Consider the following 17,390-nt stretch of genomic DNA (forward strand, 5'->3'; position numbering starts at 1 on the left):
TTTAGGGAGTGCAGAAAGCACACACTTTTATGTTAATAGTATGTTAAGTGCGAATGTATGTTAGAAACAACAGGACCCTGAGGTGTCCACCACTCACTGCCCATGTGGCTGTGGCCATCGGTAGGAAGCAGGTGGCACTCTGGTCGGGGCATGGAGCTGTTTCATATCTGATTCCAGATCATTTTGGTGGTGCTCCAGGTATAAGACTAATACCCTTTTTTCAAAAAAAAAATTGAGTTATGCAAAGGGGGATTCCTTTGAGGAAGTGCTATGAATACGAATAACTGAGCTGCCCCGGTGCAGCAGACGCTTGGCGGCCGTTTGCTAATAGGCTGGATCGGCGTGAGTTGGATCGCCTGGTCACGCCTTCCCAGCTTCGGCGCTCCTTGGTTATTTCCTGTTTTGTGTGTAGCCCATTGGGATCGTTTCACACAGATGACACTGTTCTCAAGAAGAACTCTTAAGGTGAGTTTAGAGGAGAAAACTTGAGGACAGAGCAGTTTTTAAATTGAGTCCCGACTGCTAAGTGGCAAGTGTGTGTGGTTCTCCACCTGCCTTTTCTTCCTTCCCTGGGGAAATGGGCCCCTGGGTGGGAGCCCTTTGGCATCGTAAGTCACTCGCTGCACATACGGTTCCTTGAGATTGTTCCTGTGTAGCACTGCAGTGACACGGCCAGCAGTTTAGCCCCAGGAGAACAAATGAAGTCTGTCAGAGCACACACTTGGAGGCTAAGGCTTGCAGATGCTTGCTGAATCCCTGTGGTAACCCCTGGGCTGGCACAGGCAGGCTGCTGGGTCCGGAACCTGGGCTGCTCTTGGCAGGTGCCAGCCACATCCACGGTTCATTTGTCTGCACATGCCACTGCAGAGCTGCTGCCCCCTGGGGACACGTCCCCCGTGGGAGTGGGAGTGGCCAGCTGACACTTGCCTGCCGTGAGATGTGTGGAGCTTGTCAGTGCCCAGGAGAGCAGCTGAACTCCCCCGTCAGGTGCCGCTGGGCATGCGGGGCTGACCAGGCCTCCTGAGCTTTCGGAGCACTGCGGGCCCCGCTCTGCCGGGAGCAGCCCTGCCCGGGCCTGCGACCTCCCAAGCTGGACGGTACTGGGTCTGCCCGGCACCATGGAGAGAAAAATCACCCTGCAGTCCCTCCCAGACTGGACGCTTCTTAGCTTCTTTTTTTGTTTTTTTAAACAGTTTTATTGATTATAATTTATGTACCATAAAGTTCATCTATTTCAAGTATTAATTCAGTGGTTTTTATCAGGGGTTGAAACCAAAGTCGTGTTCAGAACCTATTTGCTAAGTGGGAGGAGGGTCCCTGTTGTCTAATTGAAGTCTCACAGTGGTGACATTGTGGCCCACCACCCTAGGGGATCTGTAATAGGTGTCCTGTGGACTCTCAGTCGTGTCCAAAACCCTGGAGTGTAAGGGTGGGTTTGGAGTAAGGTGTGCTGGGCCGGCACAACAAAAGTGTCCCTTAGACAGCTGGTCTCCCTGTGTGAGCTGGGGGCGCGGCGGAAGCAAGACGCAGGCGCGCAGCCTGAGTCCTGAGGACAGCACTCTCAGTGCCTACGAGAGGGCACTGGTACGTAGTAGGCGCTCAGACAAATGCTGGCTGTTATCATTGTTGTTAATTGGGGCGTGTTTATTACGGCTGGACCAGTCAGAATTCGGAGGGTAGTTGGTGAGAGCATTTAAGTGGGGTGAGTGGGGAGGTGGTATGTTCTGTCATACCCCGACCCCGGCACCCACCCCCACTTCCTCTTTCTCCCCACTATTTCCTGCCCTAATTATTTTTGCCTTTTACAGTCTGAGAGGATTTCTGCATTAGATGACTTGTTGGTCCCTTCCAACTCTGACTTAGAACTTACAATTTCATTTTTCAAATTCTCAGGTGTGAAAAATAAAGAGGCTCAGGGCATGTCGGCAGGCAGAGGCTTTCTGAGAGGGAGGCTGCCCCCGTGGCCCCTGGACGCTGCCTCACCTTGTGCTTCTTCAGAACCACAGATGAGAGCCGTCCTTCCCACTTAAACACCGAAACGGTGTTTTCATACCGAAAGGACTTTTTATTAGGTGGCAGTGCAGCCTTAATGTCAAAGTGACTTAGTCACCTGCTCTGACCTTTCACACCTCATCTGTGAAATGTGGATGAGGAGTCCTCCCTGGGGGCTGCTCAACACAGGTTGGTCCCCACCTAGCCGTCCTGTCTCTTCAGACTTTTCATCGTCTCCGTGTCACACGCAGACTGAATGAACCTCAAGCATGTCCTGGGTGGCAGACTCCCGGAGGAGGAAGGGAAGCTGGTCTCACTGCACACTGCGCGTTTTCCTCGTTTGCTTTTTCATCACCTGCTGGCCTCTTGTTAGTCTCCGTCCTGGTCTGGGGACGACGGCAGGGCCTCTCCAAGGACGTGTTGATGCGGATTTTGTGATGAATCCATGCTCATTTGCACACATTGTAGTGTTATTTGTGTGTGTGTGTGTGTGTGTGTGTGTGTTTTCTAAAAAACAACATTATTGAACAATAATTTTTAAACCAGTTCACTTCAAAATAAATCTGTAGAGCACTTTGCAGCCCACCGTCATGCCCAGAAAGGTGGGTTTTCCCGGTCTGAGTGCTGTTCCATAATTCTTTGCTGTGGGGCAGAGCTGAGCACTGCAGGGTGGTCAGCAGCGTCCCCGGCCTCCACACACAGTACAAACACCACCGGCCCTTCATTGTGACAACCACAAGTGTCCCTTGGGGCCCACATCCCTCTGTAGAACCACTGCCCTATAGCCTCTGACGTGGCCCTTGCCAGCCTCTCTCCTGCCTCCTCCCGCAGCTGGCTACCCCCAGACCTGTGACGACGGGGAGAATGGCCTTTGCTGGCCTGTCCCAGGGCACAGCAAAGGATTCCGTGGCCTTTGGAGGAGTAGTTTGCATCTCAGAGGAAGGATGAATCATCAAATTGTGAGTTCAGTGGGGTTTTTCTTGGTGTAGAATGTGCCATAGTAATTTTAGTTTTTGAAGGGCTGGTTTTCGGAGAAATATCTGGCTGTTATTTCCTTGACCACATTTCCTGTAGAGTTTGGTATTTTTTTCCCTAATAAGCATAGTACAACCACAAATGTCTTATCCAGATTGTGCGGTCTTTCCAACAGCTTTCATGTTTAATGTTGTTTTTGCCTTGGGGGGAGCAGAAACTGGTGCATCCACAGTATAGGTGGAGTCAGGGTGGACATTGGAAGTTGGGAGAAGAGGTGAGATACGCACGCTCTCAGGTGGACACTGGTGTCCATCTCTTGAGTTTTCCTGATGACCATTAGTAGCAGCTGTAAAACCCAGTCATCAGTCCGAAGGTAGCATGGTTATCACTGAGAAACTGGTGAGGGGCAGTGTGTCAGGAGGGCACAGAGTTGTCTGTGGGAGTCAGAAGTGTGGGTGGGACGGAGTGTAGGGGACCGTGACATGCAAAAGCATGTTGGTTTCTGTTACCAGGAGTCCCGTGATTTGGGGGTAAATCCACAATACAGAGTTTCAGGACAAGCGATTGCTCCCAAGTTGCTGTCATCCAGAAAACCGTTTCGGAATCGTGAGCTCTTAGCGTTGGTGGGTGCAGCCGTGATGGTCAGCTTGGCGCAGCCCCTACCGTGCCCACACCGCAGGACTGCAGGCTCCACGGCGGGGGGAGGAAGGAGTGAGTGTCTGAGCACAGTTCTGGGTCCTTCGGTGATGCCTGGAGACCAGCCCTCATGGTTCTGGGGACACTGCGGGCCTCAGGTCTGGACTCCATCATCTGTTTCTGTCCTGGAACAGTAAAGCTCATTCATTTAACTCCTTTGCAGGGCTTTCGGCTTAGCCTGCGTTGCCTTTTAAGAAGCAAAAATCTCATGCTGAAATTTCAAAACTATTCAAGCCAAAGGAAACATCTAATTATGGCTTGCTTTCTCACACTGCAGATGCCCCCTTCTAGAATTGGGACTCCCTATTTGTCCCTTTGGCTGTTCTGTAGGAACTGGGCCATCCCCAAGGAGCTCCGTCCTTGCCGCGGTTCTTGACTGGAGTCAGTAGACTTAACAGAACCCCTGATGGCCTTGAATTGTGCTTTTTACTTGCAGCTTCATTCTTGAAAATAACCCTGATACCTGACCTTCTCATGGGACGCAGCACTTGCTAAAGCCGGGGCTCATCTTATTCCAAATTTCTAATTATCTCATGGAATTGCTTTGGGGGCTTAGAAGTGTGCTAACTCCACTTAGTATTTCATCACTTCTTTCTTTTCAGAGAGGTGTTCCCATTGATAGAACATGAACTCCACAAAGACAGCCATTTTGGTCGGGTTAGCCGCCTGCTGCATCCCTGGCTTCTAGAACTCAGAACCTTTGTAGGACAAAGGACAGTGCAAAAACTCATTCACCGGCAAAGCGCCTATTTCAGTTGTCAAAACGTTTATGTTTAATAAAATAAATCAAAAACCATTTTTGCTTAATGGAATGTACTGAATGGAAAGATCTGATTCCTTTTGGTTTATAAATTGTTCAGTACAAATATACTTGCGGATATTTTCAGGTTATTTTAGGTATATATTTCCCATCAGGGTGACGGTGTCACATGATGTCACGGTCATACCTTCGTCTTTTCATGCTTCTGGAAACCTGTCACAGGGGGTGTTGGGACGCTGCTTATTGCCTTTATGAAATAAATGACATCGACATCTTTAGGCATGACGTGTATGTTGCATTCTCATTACTCTTTTTTAGTAAGTGAATCTTCAGATCTGAAAAAATGGACTGAGTTGGTTGGAAGGTTCATGGCTTAAAAACAAGCAGTACTAATGAATTTACATGTCGTGCGTTCCCATCCGACGCATTGATCTTGATGATTCAGCCTGGCTTGCTGTATGGTGCCCTGTCCTCTTCAGGACAGTTAAGCTGAGTGTGAGCTGCTGGTAGGGCAGGACAGTAAGTGAGCGGCGTTCCAGACCTGAGCCCGTGTCGGGCAGGGCTGTGCCCCGTCCCTGGGCACCCCGTAAGGCAGCGGCTCTCAAACTCTTTGCTCTGAGGACCCCCACGCTCTTAGACTATTGAGGGCTCCCAGAGCTCTGTGTATCAATATTTATCCCGTTACAAATATTCATGTATCAGTCCAATGAAAATAACATCAATAAACCATTCTATGTGAACATAAGTAACATGTTTTCAAAAATAACTTTTCCAAAACAAAAAAAAGTATAATCGGGGTGTCATCTTACACATTTCCAAATCTACTTAATGTTTAGTTTCATAGAAGGCAACTGGGTTATGTCCGCTTGTGCGTCGTTCGGGTTGGATGTGTGGTTTTAGTTGAAATATATAAAGAAACGGCTGCCTCAGGGATGTCCTCGTGTACTACAGAGCAGTGTGTCCTGCCCTTTGCGTCAGCCTGTTACCTGTGGGTGTCTGTCCCACTTCATTACCACCTGGATGGATTTTACACATCTGCGAAATTGACACCATTCATTTCATCGTGTTCTGTTTTTGTAAAAATCAACATTTGTTACTATCACTGCCAATGTCAAGAGAAATCTCTTTAAGTTTGGGGAAGCTGTTGAGATCTCGGTGATGAATGCAAGTTTTCCAAAATCCTATTTTTATTTTTTTGCTAGAAAGCTCAAATTTTATCATTGGCAACAGAGATTGCCAGTTGTTTGCCTTCTAGATTCTGCTCCTTTATTCCAGAGTTTTCTTCTCAAGGTACTGATCCAGTCAAGGCTCTCAGTGTTCCTCCCTGCCTCCTTCCTCCCCTTCCTCCCTCCCTTCCTCCTTTTTTCCCTCCCTCCCTCCCTCCTTTTCTCCCTCCCTCCCACAAGAATAAAGCATGGTTTTCTTGGCTTGGCCTTAAGGACTTTGATGACTTCACCCCCAGACCCAGGACCCTGACTGTTTCCAGCCTAGTTTCTATATTTTTGGGGTGGGGGGCGGGTGACTTAAAACAACACAGGTTTGTCACCTGACGGTTCTGGAGGTCCCGTCTGAAATAGGTCTCACTGGTGTTGCCAGGGCTGTGTTTCTTTAAGGCTCTTGAGAGAGAATCCGGTTCCTCATCTCCCAGCTTCTAGAGAGGCCGGCCTGCCTCGGCTCGTGCCCCCCTGACGTAGAGCCAGCAACAGCTGGTGGAGCCTGTATCCCACTGCGTCCCCTGACACTCTCTCTCCCACTCCCTGTTCCGTCTTTTAAGGACCCTGGTGATTACCCTGGGCCCACCCCAGGAAAATCTCCCCGTCTCAAAGTCAGCTGATAAAACTCTTTGTTCCTTCTGCAACCTTAATGCACCCTGGGCAAGGAAACTAGTCTATTCACATGTTCCTGGAATTAGGATTTGACCACAGGTGGTGATGGGGGGCATTTTTCTGGCTGTCACTCTCAAGACAGGCACTCATACGAATTGGCTCCTGGGAGCCCATCTCACAGTAGGGTGTCTGTATGTCTGTCTCCTGCCTCCGCCTGTGAGCCTGAGCCTTACTCATCCTTGTTTCTCTCAGTGCTCTGTGGTACCTGGCACGTGATATAGGGCATCACAAAACAGCAAAATGTTGACAGTTTTGGACACTTGATGATGCGCTGTGTTTGTGTGAATGTTCAGCTTCTGCCTTGTGATGATGGCATCACTGTCAGGCGGGGGTGTCACTCTTAGGACTTACCGGTCGCTGTTGTGGCTCGCTCGCATCGGGTTCATTAGAAGAGTGTCTATTTCTATAAAAATAAAGCAAATATGGCACAATGTTAAGTGTTGGCAAATGCAGATGAAAAGTATGTCAATGTTCATTTAGTTCTTCTGTAAGTTTGGGTGTTTTCAAAATAGAAAGTGGAAAAGAATGAAATATTGATGTGGAAGGAATGTCCGAACAGTATCAGTTAGGATGGAGTAGGATTCCCATTGTTGGAAAGCTCGTTTGCTGCTGCTGAAGTTAGAAAGCTCTGGCTATTGGTCACATCTTTGTGGCATTTTTGGCATAATAATCTTCTCTGGGTTCACGTTAGGTGCAAATCACATTCAGGAAGCTTAATGAAACCTCCAGCTACTGGGTGAGTGTGTGAGAATGTGCAAAGGAGACAAGACTGAGAAAAAGGACTTCCTAAGCTTTACTGAGAAGGTCCTTAGCGTGCCCTCTGGGCAGAGTGACGCATTCAGGCCGGGGGGACTCCCGTCACTCCTTCTGGGACTGCAGGCCACGCCACCAGGCACGACAGTGGTGCACATCCTACTTGTAGAACAATCTGTGGCCCGTCGGAAGTGATCAGAGCAGGTGTATGTTTGGTGCCGTGTGCCAGCTGGTAGGAGGGCTCCATCGTGAAGTGGCGGACTGTACAGCTTGGAGTCCACTGTTTCCTGAAGGAACCAGCTAAAGGTTTTTGTCCCCACTGACCTCAGTTCTCAATGCCAGTGTCAGGAGAGGGTTCACTCCGCTTCGTGGCCTCAGAGCTCTCACTTACCCACCTCCACACCCTAGATTTGTGGAAATTGCCTGTGTGGGAGATGCTTCGACAGCCTTGTTATTTGAATTCTGATCCGTTTGTTGAGGTGATGTGGTAGAATCTCTGAGTTGGAGGTCATCTCGTCCGGTCTCCTGTCTCCTGAAGTCCCTCAGTGACATCCCTGCCCCATGATGCTCAGGTCTCGTGACATGCCCCTCACCTCCCCAGCCCTTCATTCTGCCTTCAGTTGGTGGGACAGCTGGGGTGTCCTTGCACATGCTGAGCAGAACTTCCAGAAGCAATTCTCCTGGACCAGCCTCAGGCCCAGAGGTTCTGACGTCTGACGTCTCTTCTTTGCCCCTTAGGAGCCTGAAGCCCTCATCTCATCCCTCCTGAGACATCTTTGCTCCAAGACCCAGGCGATCGTCGCATCGTACTCCAGGTACAGTCAGCTCTTCAGCACCCCAGCGGGATGATGGTCACTTTTGTGCTGGAATATGTTGTTCACTTAGACCTTTAGATGACCGTTGATATTTTAAGTGAACTGACAACAAAAACCCTCAGTTGTCGCCCTTTTAAAATTTATAACTGCTGTGCTTTTTTCAGACTCATCTAGCACTTGGTTTTATCAGAAAACAGGTTTGCCTTTTCACCATGCTGGGTTTCTTAAATTCCTCCATTTCCTTCCACTGGAACTCTTAGCATCCTGCAGAGGGTGAGGCCGTCTGCACGGACGCCTGGCTGCAGGGCGTGCAGTGGAGAGGACGGGCCCACGGCAGTGCGCCCCTGGTGCCTCCAGCCTTGTTTCTGCCTTTGGCTCTGGGAGGCTTTGCATTTCTCAAGGTCAAAGGCTGGCTCCAATTTCTCCCTTGCTCCCAAACTGTTTGGTGTGCTCCTGTTCCTTTCCCTCTTCTATCGTTCACTCTTTTACTTAAGAATTCTCCTGTAGCTTGTTCTTGGGTTTAGGTGCTATAGATATAGTGTGTTTCAGGCAGGTCCTTGGGCTCCCAGAGTCCTGAGGGGGCACAGGAGCCAGGTGGGGACAGTGGGGTGAGGTGCAGGGTAACCGGGGGGCCTTGGCACCCCCATCCCTCTTCACATAAAGAGCAGCTCCAGTTTCATCGTATTCTCATTGGGTTTGACATAGGATGTAGTTTGGGAGGAAAGGGTTTTGCTGTTAAAATACTTGAAGGCTTTTGTTCCAGTTATTTTTCAATTAAAAAAAAGTTGACCATGTAGAGAGAGATTTCATCGTCACTGTTTTATTTATCACACACACAAAATGGAGGTTGTTTTTCAGGGTGTGAGTGTGTTTGTCTAAAGAACCCCACCGGACAGCCTTCCCGCTCCCCTTCTTACGGTGCCCAGGGGCCGCCCATGCTCCTAGTGCCGAGCCTACAGCCCTATTAGGGGTGCACACACAGTGGGGACCAGTGGCCCATGCGGGGTCTTTCCTCAGCAGGACTTTGTGGGGGATGGAGCCAGTGGCCTTTACCAGCGGCTCTGGGTTGCTATTCTGAACTAGAAGGAAGGAGGAGGGGCTCCCGGAGCTCCTAGTTTGGGGACGGATGGGGGAGTGGTTAGGGCTCTAAGTAATGTTGGAGGCCGCTGCAACCTTGTAAATGTCAGGAGCAAAGGTGGAGAGTTACCAGGTGTACTTTCCCAAAGATAGTCAGGAAGATTAGGTCCTTGCCAGAAGGGAAGTGGGTGGGGGCCCCCTGGAGTGCCAGGAGCCACTGTAAGCCTCCGATATTCTTTTCTTTCCTTCTCCTTCTGGCAATTATTTAGTAAAAGGGCTTAGAGTGAGTGCATCTGCATTCTTCCTCCTCCTGCTGCAACAGTCAGATGCCCCTCGGCGGTGGTAGCAGACATCTTGGAACCTCTTCCTCTGTTACCTAACCCCGGGCCTGGCGGGGGGTGAGTGTTCCTCTGAGTGAAAAGCCGACACCAGACTGTTCCGTCTTGCGGTAGACAGTGCTAGGACCACATGCGTGGGGAAGCCCGCGATGGCGCGTAGGTCCTTGGGCACAGATCCTGCACTGTGTGTGTCTAAATCGGGACTCCACAGCCTATTGGACACCACTGGGGTGTCGCCCTTGGGTTAAGAGATACAAGCCAGATGACAGAAGTGGTTGGTGCGTCTCCTGAGGCCTCTCGGTCCCTCGCCAAGCCTGTGTGTGCTCTGTGGGCCATCAGTCTCCTCCAGCCAGGGGGTGGGGGCCCCGTTCGCTCCCTCATTCCCTGAGCACCCAGGAGGGGGCGGCACGCAGGGGCTGGGAGATACGTGTTTGTTGACCGGATTGCGGGTTGCTTGTGTCTTCCTGTCCAGCCTGTGACCACCCTGAGAGCAGAGACTAGAAGAGCGGCACAGTGTACATACACAGTTTTTAAAAACTGAAAATAGCCATTTGGTGTGTGCCATTCTTCCAGAAGGAGGAAACTGCTTCCCAGTCAGCAGTAATGAAGAGAAAATAAGTTTCGGGTGAAGTAAAGGTTAAGTCAACCATTGAAGCCGAGCAGATGAAAGAAATGCTGAGGCCCTGATGTTTGGCTCGGAGAAGGAATGCAAACTCGTTACCTCCTGACTGCTGGGACCACGGCTTAGTCATAACAGATCGCCCCACACGTAACAGCACCAACACACAGCTGTTTTCTCCAAGTTTCTCTGCTCAGGAGTCGTAGTGCGGCGTAGCTGGTGCTGTGCTGAGTCCCCCAAAGCTGCCCTCAGGTGCTGATTGGGGCCGGGTTCTCATCTGGAGGCTCGGCTGGGGTGGAATCTATTCCCGTGCTCCCCTGGGTCCTTGGCCAAATCCAGTTCCTGTGGTGGTCGCACTTAGGGCCCCAGCCTCTTGCTGGCCGACCTGGAGGCCACCTGTAGTTCGTCAGGTTTTCCCAGCTGGGTTTTCCCAGCATGGCCACTGAGCTCATCAAGCCAGCAAGGCCAGCCGGCCAGCAGGGTGGGGCCTATGTGACCTAAGGTGGTCACGGGAGAGACTCATCCCTTCTGTCCCAGCAAGTCCCAGCCACACTCACACCAGGAGGCCACCTTAGAGTGACCACCACAGGACACCGCTCCTGAAGGCTCCTCGACAGGAGGAATGGAGCAATGGTTCCCATCTGCTGTCCATTTTCTGAAAAATTGTTCTGCTCCTTTCCTTTTCCCAAAGTGACTTACGATTTTAAATCTTTTGAGGCATCATAACTCTGCAGGGTTCTTCAATCCTTCCCACCAACGTGGACATGCTTGTGCCCAGCTCCACAACATTGCGGGTTAACCTGCTTTTCGTGAGCTGCCTTAGAGCCCAAATGTGGCTTTGCAGTGTTTGTTTTGGAAAATGTGGCCCGAGTCTCAAGTCACTGCCTCGTCGGTGAACTTCTAGGAGGAGAGATGGGCTTCTCTGTGGCAGTGGGGCATCTAGAGGGCATGGGGCGGGGGGGGACTTGCAAAGTCTGTTCTCAGCCTATTGCTCCTTAAAAACAGCAGAAGTCTGTGCTGTCTCCCTTCATTCTCTGAAGGTAGAGCCTTAACTGGAAGTAACCGGAAGGGAGGAAATGTCAGATAACTGCAGTCTGGGTGACTGAATGTTGGCGTATTGAGAGCTCTGGGTTCAAGTTTAGGGAGCATTCTGGAGTGACAGTCTGTGGTGAGGTATTGCCCTGGAGCCTTTTGTTAAAGCAGAGCAGGTGGCACTGCCTGTGACGTACGGGGCCCACATGGCCCATGTGACATGCTGCCTTACTGCCACCGCCCAGCTCTCGCCTGTGGCAGGAACTGCATTTGTCCACCACTGGGCTGCTTCACGTCCCTGGTTTCAGCCCCGCCGTCCGGTCAGTCCTCTCCTGGATTTGATTATCCCGGTGCTCACAGGCCCTTGTTAGCCATTTGCTTCTGATGTCTCCGAGTGACTTCAGACAGCTCGAGTCCCATTCTAACAGAGAGCGTTCCGTGACCGCCGAGTAGGACGTTTCCTCCAAGTTCATTACATAAAAAGAAAGTGTCCCGGTGGAAAAACACGGCGGGCAGTTGCTGCACTGAAGACAGGCAAGGCGGCGAACCACGCCAGGAGGCTGTGACGTTGCTTTCACATTTCAGATGCTTTTCTTTGGGGGTGAGTGTCTGGAATTTTGGCCACCCGTGAAGTACGGTTGCAAATGGGACAGCAAGACCTATCATAAAATGTGGCATTTCCTGCTTAGTGGTTGTCTGTGCATGACACGCGCCATGGAGATAATCCCCATGGTAACCACGGGTGTGTTCTCAGGGCTCTTTGAGGAAAAAACAGGGACTGGGAGCAAATGGCAGGTAAGTACGAAAGGGTAGCATTTGCTTGTGCAAAATGGTGCTTTGTAGTTGGATTGAAAGACCGTGTTCAAAGGCCAGCGTATTGATTTGCTGCCCCCAAAAAGAAGGCTGAGCCACGAGCACCTGGCAGGCCCAGGCCGTTCCCTCCTCCAGTCTGTCCTTCACAGCGCGACCAGAGCAGTCCTCTCGGGACTGTTTTGTTGATGCCCTTGCTTTGCATAAAGTTTTTACATCTGAGTAAAGTCCCTCAGCCAGCCATGTGAGACCCTTCTGCCCGCTCCACACACCTGCAGTGGGCTTCACCTGTCACTGTCTGATGGGTGTCACCTGCAGCTCAGGGGGCCTGTGCTTTGTGTATGCCCCCCACCTCCTTAGGGTAAAACGTGCTGAAAGGTGAGAGGTCGGTGCCGCTCACATGATCTTTTCTGATTTCAGGCTCGTTCCCCAAATGATACAGATTTAGGCTCAGAGAAGTATCTAGGGACATGGCCTGTGAGAGGTGACACAACTGCCCACTACAGATCCTTTGCTTTGGGCTGTTTTTCTAGGTAAAAATGACTGGATATCTACAATTTCATATGGTTCCACCTAATCCTGCATAAAAGACTTTACTCTGCAGCCAGGGCTGGTCGAGTTTCCTCATTGTTTTCTGGGTCAGCCCTCCATGAATTCCTTTCTTTTCACACTTAAACATTTGGAAATTTCCCAGCATGTACAAAGGTAGAGAGAAAGCGACGTGAAGCCATGTACCCAGTTACCCATGCCGCCAGGGTAGACGCTTGACACGGGTTAACTTGTCTGTGGGCTGACCCTCTTCCCTTCTTGTTTTCATTGTTTGTTTGTTTCATTAAAAGAGATTTCCTTCTCTTTAATTTAGAGCAGTACACACTCAGAGAAAAGTTGTCAAAATGCTGAAAATAAAAAATGCCCATGATCTCCCACTCAGAGACAATACCCTCAATTTTCCTTCCAGATCATTCTTCACATACACTTATATTCATATGTTATTATTTTTTTCTCAACTAGGCATTTATCAGAAATTTAATGAAGTTCATATGTTATTATTTTTAAGGGACACTGTACCTGCTGCTTTGATGCTTCCCCCGTTTGTATCGGAGGCATAGCTCCAGCGTAAGATTTACCTCATCTGCTCTGGCCAGCTCCCTCCTCCACGTACCGTTTCTAAGTCTCTCCTCTCTGTGTGCTTTCTAGACTTCTCTGCTGAAGCCCTGGTCGGCCCTGCCACCCAAATTATAGTCGACCCTCCATATCCACAGGTTCGTCCTGCAGACTCAACCAACTGCGGATGGAAAATATTTGAAAACAAGAGTTACGTTGGCGCTGATGTGTACTATGTAGTTAGTCTCCTGATGGTTGTGTCTGTCCTGAGCGTGTGCAGGCTTTTTTCTTTGCCATCAGTCTAAACAATAGAGTGTAACAAGTATTTCTACAGCATCTGTGTTGTATTAGGTGTTGTAAGTCATGTAGGGGTGCCTCGGAGGACAGGCAGGATGTAGGGGTCGCATGCAGATGCTGCACTATTTTATATGAGAGACTTGAGCAGCCGCGGGTTTTGTTATCCCAGGGGAGCCTGGAACCAACCTCCTTGGATACCGAGGGGTGACTGGACCTAGTTCTCCTCAGTCCCAAGTAAAGGTCCTATGGCGTCGAAGCCGGTGCGTCTTAGCCAGCGCTGGAGGGATGTGAGTGCCGTATGCTGGTTAAGTGCACCTTGTGAATAATACTTGACTTAATGGTTTACAGGGGTGTCGGCATTCAGGAAAAGGTTGTCAGTAACCCACGTCAACCTTTTTATTTGTAGGATTACAGATAGGGTGACAAACCAAGTAAGAGGCTGCAGGGAGTATAAGTTGGTCGAAGTTGAGTCAGTTCGGCACCTGGAGTGCAATAGTGCTTCTGGAATCAGATGACCCAGCTTCAAATCCTGGCTCCGCTACTTACAAGCTAGGTGACCGCGGGCAATGTTAGCTGAACACTTACTGGTCTGTGAAGCTGAATACAAATGATGGGCGCTGTGAGGTTCCCCCACTGCGTTGGAACATGTGCCAGGGAAAAGCCACGGTACCTGGAGGCTGTGGATTTAGAAAAGCTGAAGTGTCTTTATAACTGAGGGTTCTGGCTAAGACGTGCCTGGTGGATTTCCGGGCTTTCTGCCTGTGTCCTCACTTGATGAGATGAACCTTTTCTCCCCGTGAAAGTAGAAGTCTCTGAGACGGACAGTTACGCCTTCTCCTGGTCTCACACTTGCCCCGTGGAGCTCTGTCACCCTGTTGGCCTCCCCACCCTGACACTGCTTCCTGGGGGTCAGACTGTGGGCTGAGGCATTTCCTGAAACCCTGGCTGTGTCGAGTGCAGGTGTGAGATGAATGAATTTTGGTGGAATTTAGTTATATCCTTAGCATGTCCTTTGCTGCTTGGGGTCAGACAAATAAGACTCTGGGGGGCTTTAAAAGAGTCCCGGTTCCCAAGTCAGCATTTCAGTGGAGGCAGACGGACTCCTGCTTGCTGCCCAGTGGGGGGACGTTTGGGTGTGAGCTCCCCTAACCCTTGTGTTGTATTTTTGACCCCTCCTCTCACTCCTATACTTGTGGTTCAGCTGTCACCTTCTTATCTCCTTTCACAATTAAATTCCATGGCTACTTCTTGGGGCCCCATCTTTAGTGCCTACCAGGCCTCTCTGCACTCTGGTTTTTCGGGTTACTTTAAGTTTTTGCACCTGGGCCTCCTAACATCTGGGGGGAAGAGGAGATCTGTCTTTGAGAACAGTTCCTTCAGGAAAGGTGTTGTTCCTCGTCCCAAGTGTCCTTCTCCCCTCAATGGCCGGTGTCCTGGAAGCTCTTTCTTTGGACCCCTTCTACCACCTGGTTGCCGCTCACTCAGCCACGAGCATTCTGCTTCCTCCTTGTTAAATTCGCATGTGCTCTAGAGCCGTCCAGGTGCCAGGGACAGCCACCCCCACGCCTCTTGTGTGCGTGGCCAGCTGCTCGTGACTGCTGGCTGTCAGGGGGGTCACATAAGGCTAGCACCCCAGCGAAGACCTGCTTTCTTCAGTCCGGGGAGATGCACAGCACAGGGTACACCCTGTTGCGATGACAGATTTTACTTTGATGGCTCCCACCAGGGACCTGGGCCATTCTAAAGACTGTCACTCAACGTAAAGGAAAAGCTGAAGTTTCCACTTAGTAAAGTGTCAATATTAAGGTTTTGTTGGTATGGATGGTATGGTATTTGTTGGTAAAGGATGGTATTTGTGAACCTAGTATATGTAACAGCCTATGCCAGACCCCTTCCCCTCCCTCCCTGAAGCCATTAAGCTGGACTTTTTCAGAGATAGAGCTAGCATTAAATTGGAGGGTGAAAAAAATTGTGTCATTTCCCCCCCCCCCCCCGCCACTGCCAACCTTCATCAGACACCTTCAAGCAGAGCATAGAAAAGCCTTTCTTTATCTCTGAAATCATTTTACCCCTATTGTTCTATAGGGATCTAGGAAAAAACTTGGGCTTAGAACTGCTATGGGAAAGGGACAGATTTTCTTAGTTTTTCTAGGAGACCATCTGACGTAAGTGCTGTAATAATAAATGTGTAGGGAGTAAGATGGATCGTTGTTGCGAGATTTCTGTCAAAACCTCTGAGAAGTAGGTGCTGACCCCTGCATAAGTTCCTCCCTGTCACAAATGGTAACCTAACTCCCAGCTGATGCTTTCAGAGCCTTCTGGCAACTGGCTGCGTGCCCCCATTCCAAGGAAGGCGGATGGCTGGCCCTAGCCGTCTGGGCCTTTGGCTCACCCGCTCTGAGGCCTGGCAAGGAAATCCCATCGAACTGTCTTTGCCTTGCGCTTGTCTTTTATTGTTTTGGGGAGAGAATCCCTTATTAACCGAAAACTACACCGCAGAGAGGGTGGGAGCAGGCAGGCAGTCGCTGGATGTTAGTCACGCCTGCCGAGCAAGGTGAAAACAATACAGGTAATGGGGAGCTTTCACCCTCACCTCCCTGCCAAACCCCAGCAGTCCCCAGCCATAGCCTTCTCTGCCAAGAGTTGCGCTGAAATGTCACATCTTCCCTTTGAACTTGCTACCCAAGCAATTGTTTGCTGATAAATTTGTTGTGATTTACAACTTGCCTGGAGAAAATCCAGTTGAGTCCAGAAGGAAGAAAAGGAAAGCCAGTTCCAGGAGGAGTGACTGGCTGGGCAGCTGGGCTCACGGGGACAGCCCTGCGGCCTCCCCAGGCCCTGTGGTCCAGGCAGGTCCTCACCCCTGCCCCCCTCAAGCCACTCGGAACCCTCGCTTGCCTGGGACACTCACTTCCCCCAGAATGTGCTCCTGACCTGAGAGCTCCCAGGTCAGGCCGGGTGTGTGGTGCTGATGGCCACTGGGAAGCCACTGCCCGCTGCTGGTGCTTCCCCTGTTCTGCCACCTGCCTTCTTCCGCTAGTGTCAGAGCTGGCGTCTGATTTCCCTGCTACACAAAAGAATGGTCTTTCCTCATTTCCTCTCTCCTTCCGCCCCCCCCATGACATCATGAGGTCATTTCCTTCCCACCTGTAAAGCCAGAGCCTCAGGGCTCCGTGACCTTGTCTGACACGCGGCTCTTGGAGTTCTTTTTCCTCCTCTTTGTGCAAAGGGGACCACATGGGATGATTCTCCTCTTTTGGCCTGTCAGGTAAAGTGCAGAAAGGACCGACCCCTGCCTCGGTGAGCTGGAGCTGGCCAGTGACATGACCCATGCAGAGGGACCCTGCCCGGGGGCCAGGAGGGGGCCGGCCTGCCCTGCGCCCCGGCGGCCATGGCTGCCAGGACATGGCAGCAGCCGAGTGTTGTAGGTGGTTAGGGACGGGCTGTGCTAGCTCTGCGAGCGCTGTGCAGACTTGCGTTCTCCAGGGACTTCATTGTCGCCACATGTGTCCTTCCTCTGTGATTCGTCGGCCGTTTTCCTCCTGACTAGGCTGGGGCTGCAGGTTTGGGGAGTTGGCCTGCAGGTGGGCTGCCCCTCGTCCCATCATGCAGCCAGTGTGACCTCACCGTGAGGTTGGCCGTTGGTTTCTCCCTGTGCAGTGACTCTTTTCTCCTTGGGAGGAAGTCACTGTGGGCAGCCCACACTTCAGGGTGGCAGCTTAGTCCCACGTCGTTGAGGGTGGGCGCCGGCACATGCTGGCCATGGGCTCCCGGCAGTCTCCCTCGGAAGGAGCCTCGCAGGAAGGTTGGCCTGTGTGCCACAGGAGGGCCCCTTCAACGCTGGCCTGCGCTGCTGTTTGTGACGGGTGGCTTCCTGGGCCCATGCCTCGTGAAGGGTGGATGACGTGAGCCGTACGTGACCGTGTACTCAGGAGTGAGTCGTACACACGTCGGGCCAGCATTTTGGTCCGGGAGGAGTAATAGTTACAAAAGGCCCCAACTTGTAATAATTCAACATTTTTCTGCTCTGGAACTAATTCTGTGTTAACTTAAAAGTGGAAACAGCTCGGTCTTTGCTCCCAGGGATCCCAGAAGGTTCTAAAAAGCATTGTCATTGCTGTTCGAAGCCTCTGGGTTTTAATAATTAAATTCCAGTGTGGTTTGGTTTGCTGCCCCTAACAGTACACTTGGAACAACATCTCGTTTTCCTGATAAATTGCATCATTATTGAGGGCG

The 17,390-nt window shown here is 50.9% G+C and overlaps 1 protein-coding gene across 3 annotated transcripts in view; it reads left to right on the forward strand.

The window, feature by feature from the left end:
* The window catches only part of SLC7A1 (solute carrier family 7 member 1), a 62,721-nt gene that overhangs the window by 22,231 nt on the left and 23,100 nt on the right, over positions 1-17,390 (forward strand). For 2 of the 3 annotated variants that reach the window (XM_081046248.1, XM_081046249.1), the window contains exon 2: positions 7,801-7,877. The exons of the other annotated variant lie outside the window; for it this stretch is intronic. The gene's annotated coding sequence lies outside the window, so the exon portion shown is untranslated. The remainder of the gene's footprint in view (positions 1-7,800; positions 7,878-17,390) is intronic. 3 annotated transcript variants of the gene reach the window in all.

This window comes from Rhinolophus hipposideros, assembly GCF_964194185.1.
Source record: "Rhinolophus hipposideros genome assembly, chromosome: 4".
NCBI classification, from domain to species: domain Eukaryota; kingdom Metazoa; phylum Chordata; class Mammalia; order Chiroptera; family Rhinolophidae; genus Rhinolophus; species Rhinolophus hipposideros.